Here is a 14218-nt window from a genome sequence, read left to right as displayed (position 1 = left end):
ACTCTAGACAGCAGCTACTGTATAGAAGAAAGTGTTAACTGGCTTTCTTTGGGCTTGCTCATAGGTATCATATCATTGTTAAGGCACAGGTTTGAGAGACCTGATTCTGACTGAAACCTTCAAGTCCTGTAGTATTTCCACAGCATAGAAACCATTCAAATTTGCTCTTTGCAGCAAGAAGCTGAAAATGCTTGTACAAACATTTTCATAGTAAAACTCTTCACAAAGGTCTTCCACTCTGTTGTCTAAGCAGCTGCCCTTCTGGGCCCCAGATCATCACTGTTTGTCAAACTGTAGACTTGACAAGTCATTGACAGGTCATCTTTGAGAGGCTTCATTCTTGGCTGGGCAGTTTTCCTTCTTGCTACTCTGTTTATCTCATCTCTTCTCTCAGCTTCTTATCCAAAACCATGTGCAGACTCTGTTGCAATTTTAAACTATGTGCTTGGCTTAAATTTCTGTACTTGGTTTTCCACTATATATTACAATGCTACAGAGGTATTTTGTGAATTAATTGCAAATCACATTACCATTTCACATGTAAGAAAGGTGTTAAAGAAGTAGAGAGTATGTCGAGCAAAATTAATTTGGACCCTGGTTTGCTGGTGATTTGTCCTCGTCTCAAATTTAAGTATATAACTTATATGGCTTTTACTTCTGAGTAAACTCCTAGGCCCAGTGACCTTAATCCAGCTGTACATAAGGTACAAGTTTTGCCCATATTCGGTAGCAACATTTTCTTAGACAGAGAGACAAAACTGGGGGTTTTTTTTTGAGCTCCTCTGCTGATGTGCTGAATTTCTGGAGTACTCAAGCTATCTGCAAGTTTTAGCTGCATGTTCTCTACTTTTTACTTCTCTGCTTATCATCTAGTGCTGCTATGGCCTCTGTTTCCCATACACCATTTCTGATTAGTGATTAATGAGGTTTTGGAATGTAAAAATGGAAGTTTAATACATCAAGTAGGTAAAACTAATCAATATCCAATGAGAAAACTTGGTGAGACTTTGTCGGGCTGCCCACTACCTACAGTAATTGTGAATTTGAATCTTACAAATGAGCCTGTCCCATCCATAGGCCACTGTCTCTCTCAAGGCCACTCTTCCATGTACTGAGACTTGTCTCAGTACAAAATAGGTAGAGGAACTGTACCTAGGTATGTACAGCCAAGATTTTGTTTTTCACTATTGCACCCTTTCTCTCCACAAAATCATGATGTGCCATACTATTCCTGTGGAAAAAAGCAAACAAGTGCAGTACCATTTATTCACTCCTTTATACAAGACTCTCAGCTAATAAAGAGATGATTCCTATCAGGAAAAAAAAAAAAAAAAGAAAAAGAGAAGAAACAGGAAGGGAAGGGTCTAAGATGTTATATCAAGGAAAATCAGTTTGTTCCCTGAAAATAGTGCTATGTCTTACCAGGTCTGTAAAACATGCCATAAAAGAAGGCCTTTTTCCCTTGTAAGAAGGAAACCCTGTAGTTTAACCCTGGACAAAGAACAATAGGAAAATTCTTCCTGATTTCTTGTGTACTCAGTACTTTAAAATTTGAGGACATCACTTCATTGAGAAATGTTTCACAGAAGATAGCTGTTACTTCTAAGGCAAGATTTCCATTTTGAAGGTGAATTGTTTTTTGCTGTTTAAACTTGTACAATAATTTGCAAAAAATGTTTACATATAAAGCATTCTCTACATGCTGGAATGTTTCTGTATGAAAATTTGCTGAAAATTTTGTCATTAATAATTGTCTGATATTATGAATACCAAGGTGTTGTAGGTAAAGTGCAGCAAGTTTATAGACAATCCATAACTGTCTTCTGAAATAACAGGCTATTTGAAGATAAAATTATGGAGATTAGCTGGAAAATTACTAAATTATCTGGCAACACTTAGGCAACATCCTACCAAAAATAATAAAGACAGGTCAAACACAGGTTGATAAGAAAAAAAGACAATTGTTTCTTTGAAGTTTGGAAGGGTTGGTTTTGGTTTGGGTTTTTTTTTTCCCCTCCTTCATTTAAAGGCTTTAAGTGATATTTCAGTTTAAAAAGGCTGTCTATAGAGCAAAGAACTTTAATAAGATTGGAGCATGAGCTATTTTGAAACATAATTTCTCATTCTATTTTGAACCCTGGTCTATCTAAAAGGATGTCACAGGAAATGGCACCAAAAAGAAGAACTTAAAGGTCTGACTTCAAAAATAACATAAGGATTTTCTCTTAATGACATCCAAAAAAATGACAAATTTGCTGTTTTGACAGCTGCATATTCAATCCCTGATAAGTTATACCATTTCAAAGGTACTGAGCCAAAAGGAAGATCACAGTACTAATGACTAAATCAAACAACCTCCATGAAGACATGCTTAAGTGCATAGAGAAACTGTAACCAGCACTCACTCTAATAGCAGGATCTTTAAATATCTTCAATAGGCAGAGGATGAAAACATCTATGTACTTGGCATCTCTAGCACTGGTTTTGTGTTGTAACTGGCTGGAAGCCAGGCGCCCTCACAACTGCTCTCTCACACCTTCTCATTCATAGAGGAGAGACTGGATTTTATGGTCTGTTTTCATCTGTCATCCTCAATAAAACCAAATCTTTCTTACAGCTCAGTGTTGTTCAAGTTTTGTTGAAGAGCAGTGTGTAGTTTACAAACTCCTCCTTTCATTAAAGGAATGAAAGGAACATCTAGCTGCTACCTGTCATTACTGAGATTCTAACCTTCTTTGGTCTGAAAACAAATGATTTATAGCCTTGTCTTTGTATTTTAAACAATCACTTTTTATTCTCAGTTAGATGTTCTGTCAAATGTTCAAGACTGGTAATGCACACAAAATTAACTTCACCCACCTCTACAAATAATCACCTCTGGGTCATTAGAATTCATTAGGCCACTGTGTTAACAGAGGGAGAAAATAATTCTACATCCTTTTGACACTACAGGAGGAATTTTAATATCTAAACCATTGTAGATGAGGCACATGGCCCTACAGGTGCACACTGCAAGCATTTTAGCTCAACTATTTGTAGGTAATTATCTAAAATTGTTTATAATGGTACATGAGAACCTATTATATCTAAATATTAGAAAGCTGGTAAGATATTTCAATTTTGCCTCTTTCCCAAGCATTTAAATCTCCTCCACACTATGATTCCTAACACTGAATAAATTTTATTGGTCACCATCAGTGGAGTTGTGAGTCACTGATCCACAGGGACATTGGTCACTTTCCAAAGCAGAGTCTTCTCTTCCTAAAATATCATGTTTTTTCCTGGAAGGTCTCTCTTTTATGCACTAATTAAAAGTAACTGTTATTTCCTTGTCAGAAGAGGGAATGTGCTTCAGAGGTGATCCATTTGTTGCTTGTTTTATTTCTACTATTTTTTATTGTATATAAACTATCCACTCATAGCTGCATAATAAACTCAGCATAAGGAAAACAGACATGTCTCTATAGATGATTCATCATGGTGGCATTTAGGGTGAAATTTTTCTTTCTTCATCTTGTGACATTATAGTAAACTAAAGAGTCTTTTGCATTTACAAAGTTTTATTAGCTACAGTATGTAAGCATGGAGGTGTTAGTATGTGACAAGTCTGAACAATGTTCGATTTAAAATTGGTTGTATGAAAACTAATAAAATGGAGCAATATTGGTCTAATAGGTTTATCCTTTTATGGATCAAGTCAAATGGTACACAGAACATTTTTATTCTTACTAGCTAAATGTATCTGGTTATGTAATGGCCAGGCTATTGCAATGGGAATACTAATGATCATAAACAGACAGGGCACTCTATTCCAAATCAAATGGGCTCAGAAATTAATCATTTTATTTTAGAAAAACAAATGGACTTATCAAAAATAAACAGAAGGAAACCATAAAAATGAAACACCTGCTATTTCTTTTTCACAGATGTGGCTGCATATGGACAGAGATACTTAAATGCAAAATACTTGAATTATTATCCAGAAAACTAATCACTCTACGGTCTCAAAACATCGTACATAGAATCATAGAACAGAATCATAGAATCAGTCAGGGTTGGAAGGGACCACAAGGATCATCTAGTTCCACCCCCCCTGCCATGGGCAGAACTAATACTAATAAGAAAAATAAAGCTCTGTAATCTGTACCCATTAGCACAGTTCTACCATTTGGACCTATGCTATCGTTTTCCTAAGGATTTTTACAAACTATTGTCTTTAAGCTTCAAATGCCATATGAGTTCACAAGTCATTAACACTAACTGCTCAGTGTCAGCACATATAATGACATTCAATATCTATTTAACTAAAAGGATACATTCTTTCTGAAAGAACTTAGGAGGTGACTTCTCTCAGCTTTTGACATTAAGATATTAAAATTTTGGCTTCTCTTTTGAATGTAACACCAGACAGATCTGGATAAACAAGGATGGCATTTATTGATTCTTCCGTTCCCTATGGGAACATATGGGTTCTGTTTAGCTCATAACAAACCAGTAACTGTTTCATATAAATCAGCAGTCTGTATTCTGTGGAATTATGATTATTTAAGTAGTCCAAAACTCAGCAGCTCAGAATTCAGTTCTCTTTTCTGTCATATGGTATGTGGCCTTTGATCTTTATACATTCACAGGTGAAATTCTGGTTCTGCAACACCAGTGGAATTTTGTCTATAGCTTAAATAACATTTCATCATCTATTTCATGCCACTCATAAAACAGAGATATAGATACTTCCACTTCCTAACATGCTTTTTTTTTTTTTACTTTTTCATAGGTGAATATATATTACCTAGGAGAAGAAATCAGTGGCTACAATTTCTGCTAGGGTAAGTCAATAAAATAATCTCAAGAAACATCCTTCTTAGTGATTAGGAAACATGTTAACTTCCTAATAAAACTTTTAAACTTTTCCATAATAGACTTTTATAATTATTATTACTAATCCTGATGGATTGCAGAAAATTAATGTGATTTAAAAATATGATTTATTGTAGTTTATATTTGTTAATAAATAGTCATCTGTAAAGGATATTTCACACAATTTGGAAGATATCAACTGCGTACCTTATCAAAGTTGCAGTTTGCCCACTTTCTGCGCTTGGGGGTTGTGGCTAGTTCCAGATGTGAGAAGAGTGTGAGATATTCTTTGAAGGGTAAAAGACCTGAAGAACCAAAGAGCAAAAGGGAGGGGGGAAACTGTGAAAATCATCTAAATTATGACAGAAAATGTCAGTGAACAGAAGTAAATAAATCACAGGATAGTGAAGAGTGGAAAAGGTCATTCTTTTGTAGGAATTCTCTAGGCAGTTTTATAGTCCTGCACTCTTACTCTATAGTCTACATAAAATGGAAATAAGAGAGTGTGGAAACTTGAGTGTATTACAACCCTGGAAGCTTTTCACTCTGTTCCCTTCCCTTGGCTCCTATGCAATTCATTGTCACCCCCGAGAAGATGAAAGCGGCAGTAGACACTGCAGCAAGAGACTATGAGAGTGTAGTGTACTCTGTAGTGAAAAAGTGCTGTCTAGTAGTAGGAGTGTATATGGGTTGACTGACATGATTGCTGTGGTGTTTACCATGCACTGAGTCTGTTGTTGGAGATAAGAGGTTATTTGCTGGGCATACTTTCTGCTAAGCTTGAGTTTTGACACAGAAAATTACCCTGGTGCTTTCAGTGCTGTCTGACAGAGATTACTCTTTTCTCTCTATGTATCTTATTTCCCATGCATTTTATTATATAAAAGGCCTCATTTATGCTTAAAAATAATGCCTCTCTGCAAAAGTCTTTTTGATGACTAAGATGAAAAGTGAGAATGGGTGGAAAAACATAGAAAGTGTGAGTGTATGGCTTATACTTTGAGTGTACTAACTTGCTTGAGTGTATGGCCCAATAAAGTGCTGACAGCCAACATCCTGCAAAGGAGTTCTACTAGTCCCTAGTGCTTCTCACTGTGCAAATTAGCTTCTAAGGTATCTGCTTTGGAGCAGATGATGAATTGTGGCTAAACATGGGTATAGACATAGATATCTAATTTTATTCCAACAAATCAGGGTTCCAGAGACTTGAGGAAGCCTTGGATTCTTAAATGATTCTTGCACCAGCTGTTTATTTCTCCTGCTGTTAGTCCAGACTATAGTTAAATCAATCAGGAATATTATTTGTTCCTCCAAATTATCTTGCAATGACTAAACCACACTCGGGCCCATAATAATTTAGTAGTAAATAATTTACAGCATGATTCAAAGCTCTTCTATGTCTGTGGAATTTGCCTCATTAACTTCAATAGACTTTGCTGACAGAGAGATTAAAACTAGCAGATTAAAACTAATAAAGCTTTAGCTAAACTCTAGGCTTAACTGGGTGGGTTTGTTGCAGCCACTGTTCTGAGAGCAGCTAGTTTACACATGCAGAGTGCATAATTCCTTAGCTGACCAATTCCTTACCATGCTGGGTAGAGCAAAACAATAACATTCCATGTGTGCCAAGAACAAAAACCTCACGTTGGCACCACCTCCTTGACATGCTGGCACCTCTTATTGTAAAAAGACTTTAGCTTATATATGTGGTTGTATTTTACTGGTTAAGCTGTTGATGACAAAGAATCTATAAACAGCCACTCTGAGCAATAGTTACTTTGGTTAGGGATTCAACTAGGGCTTTAATGTAGGGATGCTGCGAGGTATATGCTCAGGACTTTTATTAACTGCTTCGTCTGTTAAGGGCTTCTGGGACTTTTGTAAGTGGGACTCTGAGACTCTGTAATGCTAGGGATTCTACAATGCAGCAATAAAGGACTTCTGAGAAGACTTCTGAGATTCCCTGCTCTCTGGAATCTTGTTGGTTCATGCCTTCATCCATCACTGAATGGCCCCCACAAAAGGGTGAAGAACAACAGGATTGATATAATTTTACTTGGGTATCTTACCTCTGATATTTCACTTATATCTTGCAACAGCTGTGAGGTAACTGGAAATAGAAAAGCAAAACTGGGCTAGCTTGCAGCCATAACCATGAGCTCAAGAACTGTTTAATCTTGGTTCTATTCAAGTTTTGTCTGGCACTGTCAATCTATTTCTATGCCTGGTTGTGGGTATTGCCGATCATGACTTCCTCACACATGGCTGCTGTCAGGGCCCTGCCTTGTCATCATAAAGCTGTGTCTGACCCTGGTTACCCTCACTGAGTCTCATCTAGAGCTCTGACCCACAAGCTGATGTCTTTGTTGTGGCCTGACTCTCTGGACATGCCTGAAACCCTAGGCTCAGGGCTGCTAGCTCTGAGATTCACCATAACCACTGGGAACCTTTAAGTGTCCTAGAAAAGGAAAATAAAATAACTAAATAAATAACCAAAAACATAACAGATAGATTTTTGAAGGTGCATTTGTAAAAAATGAATGTCATTAATAGAGAAAGGTACATAGGAATCTAGATTATGTATGGTTTTACTATACATCTTTGGAGAGAGTGCTGGTTGTATAATAACAAAGCAATGCTTATTTAGGTCCACTGGCATCCTGTGGGAATCTGTACTTTGTTACAGCTATTTCAGGCCTGCAACTCAGTGAGACAGCACTACTATGTATCAAAATAATATTCATTTATGTTATTTAATATGAATAACCAACAGATAGTTGTCTTGTTCATTATTTTTACTCATATCTAGACATTACCAAGATGGTCAAAAGCCCTTGAGTGACTTCGTGAGGTACATTAAACTACCAGTATAATCAACACTTGGGAAGAAAATTCTGGTAGCAAATTTGGCCTTGCTAATTAAAAATATCAGCCTGATGTTCTTACAAGAACTCTTCTTGAAGAGGAAGGAGGTACTTCATGTTATATCGTATTGGTGATTGCATTCATTAATAGCAGTAGAAAACCCCATGTTCCTCCTACAGACAGCTTGTAGTTAAGCATTAGTATGTGTTAGCAATGTTAGCAATTTTTAATAATCAGATTATAACTGTTTCACATGCCTTAGTTTAAAGCTATTGAGTGCTGCTGAGATGATACTTCTAGAAACTTTGATATTATATCCATAAGATGTAGAATTCAGCGACAAGACCAGCAATGAAATTAAGAACATAAAAGACCATTCAACGCGGGCAGCAGTGAATTCTATTCAAATAGTATATAAAGTACAGATTCTTTTAGGCTCCTGGGAATACCAAGCAGTATAACAGTGTGAACAGACTTTGCTGGTACTTAATGAGTTTGAATGGATGCAAAAATGGACACGTTTTTATGCTGCAATTTTAGATTAGCCAGACATATCTGGGATGTGGTTAAATAAGTACTGTTGGGGACCTAAGACTAAAATATTGGCACTAATTGTGCATAAAATTATCAACATGAGTTTGGTTTCTGCTCAGTCACAGCTTGATCAGTGTGGTTTGAAAGCAGAAAACTCAGGTTAGCATTCAGCTGAGAAACCACAAAAAACTGATGGGTTTAAGGAGAGCAAACATGCCTAATCTGGGAGCTGAATCCAAAATAGTAAAAATGAATTAAAATATGACTTTCATTCTTTAAAATTGGTGTTAGCTGGATTCTAAAATGTTAAACATCACATTTTAGAACCTTTAAAGATCAGTGTGCAGTTCTGGTGCCAGGGAAGACTGCTTGCCCCCTGTTATTTTTAGTTGCTTTAAGAACACAAGATCAATATTTCATGGTATCTAAAGCTAAGGGTATAGCATGATAAGTGATAGGTTCACTCTCTATCTCTGGCTGGAGGAACCTGGCTTTGCTTCTACCTATGTCTGTTGTATGAAGATGTAAAATTGCTTTACACAAATTTCCTTTTTTGTAAGGAATGAGGCATAGTAGCATAAGGAAGGTTATCTGGACCTGTAACATGGAGGGGTAACTTGCTCTGAAAGCTCTTCACCTTTTTATAAAAGAATTACTTTTTATTATTTTTTTTAATTTGTTAATAATTTCTTTTTATTTTTAGAAGATTCAGAACAGTTGGTCATGAATGTTTTGAGAGCGTGTCAGATCAGAATTTCTCTGACAGGTAGTTTGAAACCTGACAGACCTAACAAATATCTTATTAGTCTTCTGATGAAACCGGGGATGTAAATTCAATGTCGGTGAAACATGATCACTTTGATTTGTGGAGTGCCTTGGAATGTAAGATACTGTATGCCAGAACAATTTAAAAGGACATTTTTCTTCCCTATTTGGTTATGGAAGAGCATATAGCTTAGAGGTAAGGTAGGAGTCAAGGCAGCAGACATTTTTCTTTTCTACTCTGTGCAGCAAGAAACAAATTAAAGCCAGGAGAAGGGAAAATGGCCTAATAGAAAACTGAACAGCAAATTGAATACCTTTTTAAAAAAGCAGGAAGACAAATTCCATTAGTAATAACTAAAGCAACATTTACGTTTAATCATCATGATTACATTCATTTAACTGGCTTCTGCAGTTGTAAGCATAAAGTGGGTCCAAAAATGCTCACTTGGAAAAAATAGTAAATGATACAATGCATTTAATGTAAAAATCAAGCTTCTGCTACTGTCCCCAGTTTGTCTGCTTTTAAGAAATGGAAACAAATGGTAGCATCAATTTTATGTTTATCAGAGAAAAAGTCTGGTCTTCTATAGAAAGGTTATTTGGATCCTGTCATAAGGTCCAATTGCAGTACTGAAAACTTCTATTGCATCTTGTGACAGGCATTGCTGTACAAAGTGGTGGTACTTGTGGAGGGGAGGCAAGTCCTTTACCTCCCTAGTCAGGGCTGATAATGTTTGTTTATAGAACAGAAGACATGGGAGTTTAAATCATGCCTTTTCATTCCAAACAAGTTATTTTGTTTTTCAAAGTCTATTCAAATAAGGTAGACAAGAGTGCAATTTCATTGTGAGAAAAATTTAAGATTTCTAACAGAATATATCTGAGCTACTGCCCAGTTATAACACTTAGCATGTAGTAACTAGAACAGTAAGACCAAATCAAGAAAAAAAAATCCCCAAATAAAAGCTTCTAAAAATTATACCCAGATCAAATTTCTACTGCAGTCACAATGACAACATCTAGGAAGGATGAAACAACATCCAAACCTAATGAATTTCCTTGCTTATGTCTTAGAAGTGCTCCTCTATGCTTTTTATTCAATGGAGGACATAATTCTCCTTGTTTATGTTCACAGAGGTCATCTGCCCTTGATAGAGTTCTTTCAGCTTTATACCATTACAAGAGCAATGTCAAGCCCAGTGAACCAGTGTTTGCTCAATTAGAGCCACAGAAATCTCCACACAGCCACAAATCAAATACTCAAGTCCTTCCCTGCTCTGCTATGGTTATATAGTGCTGCTCACATACAGATAAATCCTTAAGATCCCAGGCAGCAGTTACTCACTCATGACTATATATATGTGTGTGTATATATTTATATATATATATATTTGCAAATACATTTCTCTGCATACATGCATATTGATGTGCATAGTATGCATGTATATATGTGTACATCCATATCATTACTTTTTTATTACAATTATATTACATTTTTTTACAAGTAATTCTGAAGGCAAGGAGCTTTTTGAAGAAATGTTATGTATAGTGGATCTAGACACGAGGACAGTTTTCATATCTTTACTTTTTGGTGTCTGACTGCATATGAAACTAGAAGTATCAATATCTCCAATTTCATGTGCAAATAGCTCTGCATTGTTGGTTACCTGGTCTGCAGGTGTAGTCACTAGGCTTAGTTTAACTGGTAAAGCAATTCAGTTATTCGATTAGCTGTTGTGCAGTCACAGTAATCACACATGAACCTTGTGCTGATAACATATATCAACTTGGACCACAAATCTGTGCATGTAAATTTGCAAGGCTCTGAAAATCCAGCTATTATTGTGACTGGCTGGACTAGTCTTGCCTTTAGTTCTGGGCCTTCTTAAATGCTTCCTGGCTAGCAGCTGCTCATTTCAGTGCCTTTCACCCCCCTCACCCCCCCCACCCCCCCACCCCCCCAAAAAAGAAAGAAATTAGAAATAACACATACAATGCCCCACAAAATACATCTCAAAATGTCAGATATCAGAAGAAGATCTAATAAAATTACAGAGTGGCCTGTTACAGTCAGAATGATAGCCATTAGTTCAGCTCTGAATATCAGGAGATATTTAGCTAAGCGTGCTTAGTGGCTGTTGAATCTGGTTTGGCATAGACCCATTTTTCCAGAGATTGACAGTTACAAACCAGCTTCTCTACAATCTGAAAACTGTCATTTTATATCCAGCAGTGATCTGAAAGACTAATACTAATGCAGATTTATTCACTTTGAGTGAACATCCCCATTAGCTGCCCTATTTTCAAGACCTCTCTTATAATATTAAAAGTTACCTCTTTTTATTTAACACTTTTTTTTTTCTTTTTGCCTTTTTGCCATTAATTATTTCAGCAGAAAAACTCCTAATTATCTTGGCTACTCAGTCCCTTCTACTTAAAACTGTTTCTTTATCCATCATTTTAGTGTGATCATCCTAATGATAATTTTTCATACCTCTGTGGTGTAATTTATATAATATTTCAGGCTAAAACCCATCATTTTCAAGAAGCCTCTTAGTTTTCATATGTTCATTTGCAGCTATCAAACAATGCGCATGCACTCTGGAATAGAGGAGCTGCCATAAGAGAGCACAGTAGTAGTCCATCTACTGTGATATCCCATCTCAGACTGCAGTCAATCACATATATTCCAAAAGAAATGTAATTTCCCCGTTGTCCATAATAGTAAAAAATAACTGAATAGCACTGTGTTATCCACAGGGGAAGCTTGTTGAGATTGCTTTTAACTGTTGCAGCATAGCATTCACACCATTCACTTCCAGTACAAAGCCCTGCTAAATGCATTGATGTGTGGGAGATCGAGAGAGGTGAAGGTGGAAGATTAATAGAGCACATTGAAACAGTTGTATGTCTCTGCAGCTAGTCTGAGTATAACATCCAGAGTGGTGCCTGAACTTGCAGTCTTCTATCTTTGCTTTGAATCATTCTGATTTTACATGGAGTCTTCTGTACTCTCTGGCTTTCCCAAGTACTCCCTGTCATAACAGATGTCTGGGCTCTCCATATCCCGTGATGTTCTACACATCCCTTGTTACATTCCCCAGTTGTGCTATGATCTCTGCACTGTATTTAATTTTCTGGCCTGCACTTTTTTTTTCTGTGTGATTTAGGATGTGTAATTACAAGATTACCAGTCTCTGATTGACCAGGTATTTATGATTGGTTTTTAAAGTGAATCTATTCATTGAATATGGGTGGGGTAACAGAGCAGTCCTGGTTATCAGAGTGTAGCTGTGCCTCCAGTCTTATATCTCCATGCAATACAGAAGCCTTATCTACAGGTGTTAGGAAATTCCCACTTTATTGCTTCATAGTATAGAGCCCTCTATAGCATAAACTTCATTTTCAAAATCTTTTTTTTTCTGATAGTTCATTGAATAATACTAATCTAAGATATATACACCTTGCCAACATTCCTTCCAGGTTGTCAAGATTAAAATACAGACCACCTGTATTGGCTGGTCAGCTCAGAGAGTAAAGGACAAAACATATGTCAGACTTTCAAACCCTAATACTGTTACTGTCTAATCCTAGGGCAGACTCTCACATTCTCTTCCCATTGCAAGTCTTCCAAATGCCTGTACAGTTTTCCCTTGAGTTCCCAGATGAATAACCAGAACTCATAATTATTCTGTTGATATTAATGTGGCTCTAATTTTGTGGCAGCTGGTGGAAGATTTAAACCATTACAGTATCATCTTAAACTTAGAGTATGTCTGTGGAGTGACATTTGCCAAATAAATGCCATATAACCAGCATGCAACAAATTTTATTAAAACCATTCCTAGGCTCGCACCATCTGTTTGAAAGGGGAAAAAAATACATTGAGCAAAGTGACCTAATCAAACAAACTGATGTGCAGAATGATATGGTAAAAACAAAGCAGAGCAAATACAGAAAGACAAATTCTGGGTTGTACTCTTTTCCTCTGTTGTGACCAGTATGCCACCTCTTACTTTGGAGTGGTGAGTTATGAATTCAAATGTGGAGGTAAGTTATTTGGATCTCATTGCTCAGACCAGAAAAGGTTTGCATTTGTTATCCATTTGGGGCTGATTTAGTGGGTCAAGTCTCAAGAGAGAGACAGTCTAATCCTGGTTTTGCTACTGTATTATTTGGCAGGTTTAGATTAGTTGCTTTTCCCAACCTATATCATGTCTGTTTACTCTGGACTGTACAACAACCATATAGTAAAAGAGTTCCCAGTCAGCATTAAGATCTTGGTCAATGCTGTAATATTTGAGGGACATATCTTTCTCATACTACTCAGAACTGTTCAGAACTGTTTCCTAGTAGCGGAGGCTGCTACTGCAGGAGTACCTGGGGAAATACATGCCTCTCTTTTCAAAATCTTAACACCCTGTGACCCTAAACCATGACTCATGCAGGCAGTCTCTTCCTGCTGGCATCCTAAGTAAACTTCAGTTTTGGCTGTTTCCTAGGAAGAGCTTCAATAGCTTTCCATTTGAAATTTCTGTGAGTAGAGAGAAATACCAGACAATTAAGAGGCTAATGAGTTTTCTCTCTACTCTCTCACACTCTTTTGCAGTGATGTTGTGCTCACAAACTGCAGGCCTCCTCTGAGTCTACATGTTCTAGTCTTCATCTAGGAGCTTGACTTGCATTAAATTCCATGAATTCAGAGAAAAGTGTAGAAAGAGTTGTTTTGTGGCATTGTTTCTAGGTTAAAAGTAGCCAGATAGGGAAAAAAGTATTTTTTCTCTAAATGGATGTTACAGCCAAAACATCCTTTGGGGTCTTTCACTCAGATGTTGATGAAGTGCTTGCTTTGGTTGCTCATCTGAGCATCATATGTATGATGGCCAAGAAAACTCACCAAAAATAGCTTTTAATGATAATGATCAGAAAACCGCTGAGACATTAACTTCACATGACAATATTTTAGATGAAAAATACTATACTATGCCCTGTGTCTAAAAACCCAGATTTTTGTACTGTGCATCAGAAAGCTTTATAGCATTTAGAAGATTTACCTCACCATCTGCATATGGGGCAGGGAAGTATAATCCCTACTTTATAGATAGAGAAGTCTTAGGAAAAGTTACAAATCAGCCTGAAATCACACAGGAAATACCTGGACAGAGGGCATATTTGAAAAACTCAACTTTTCAACAGC

This window comes from Dryobates pubescens, chromosome 2 (genome assembly GCF_014839835.1).
Source record: "Dryobates pubescens isolate bDryPub1 chromosome 2, bDryPub1.pri, whole genome shotgun sequence".
Classification (NCBI taxonomy): Eukaryota; Metazoa; Chordata; class Aves; order Piciformes; family Picidae; genus Dryobates; species Dryobates pubescens.
The sequence above is the reverse complement of the archived record's forward strand: the minus strand, read 5'-3'. Positions refer to the sequence as shown.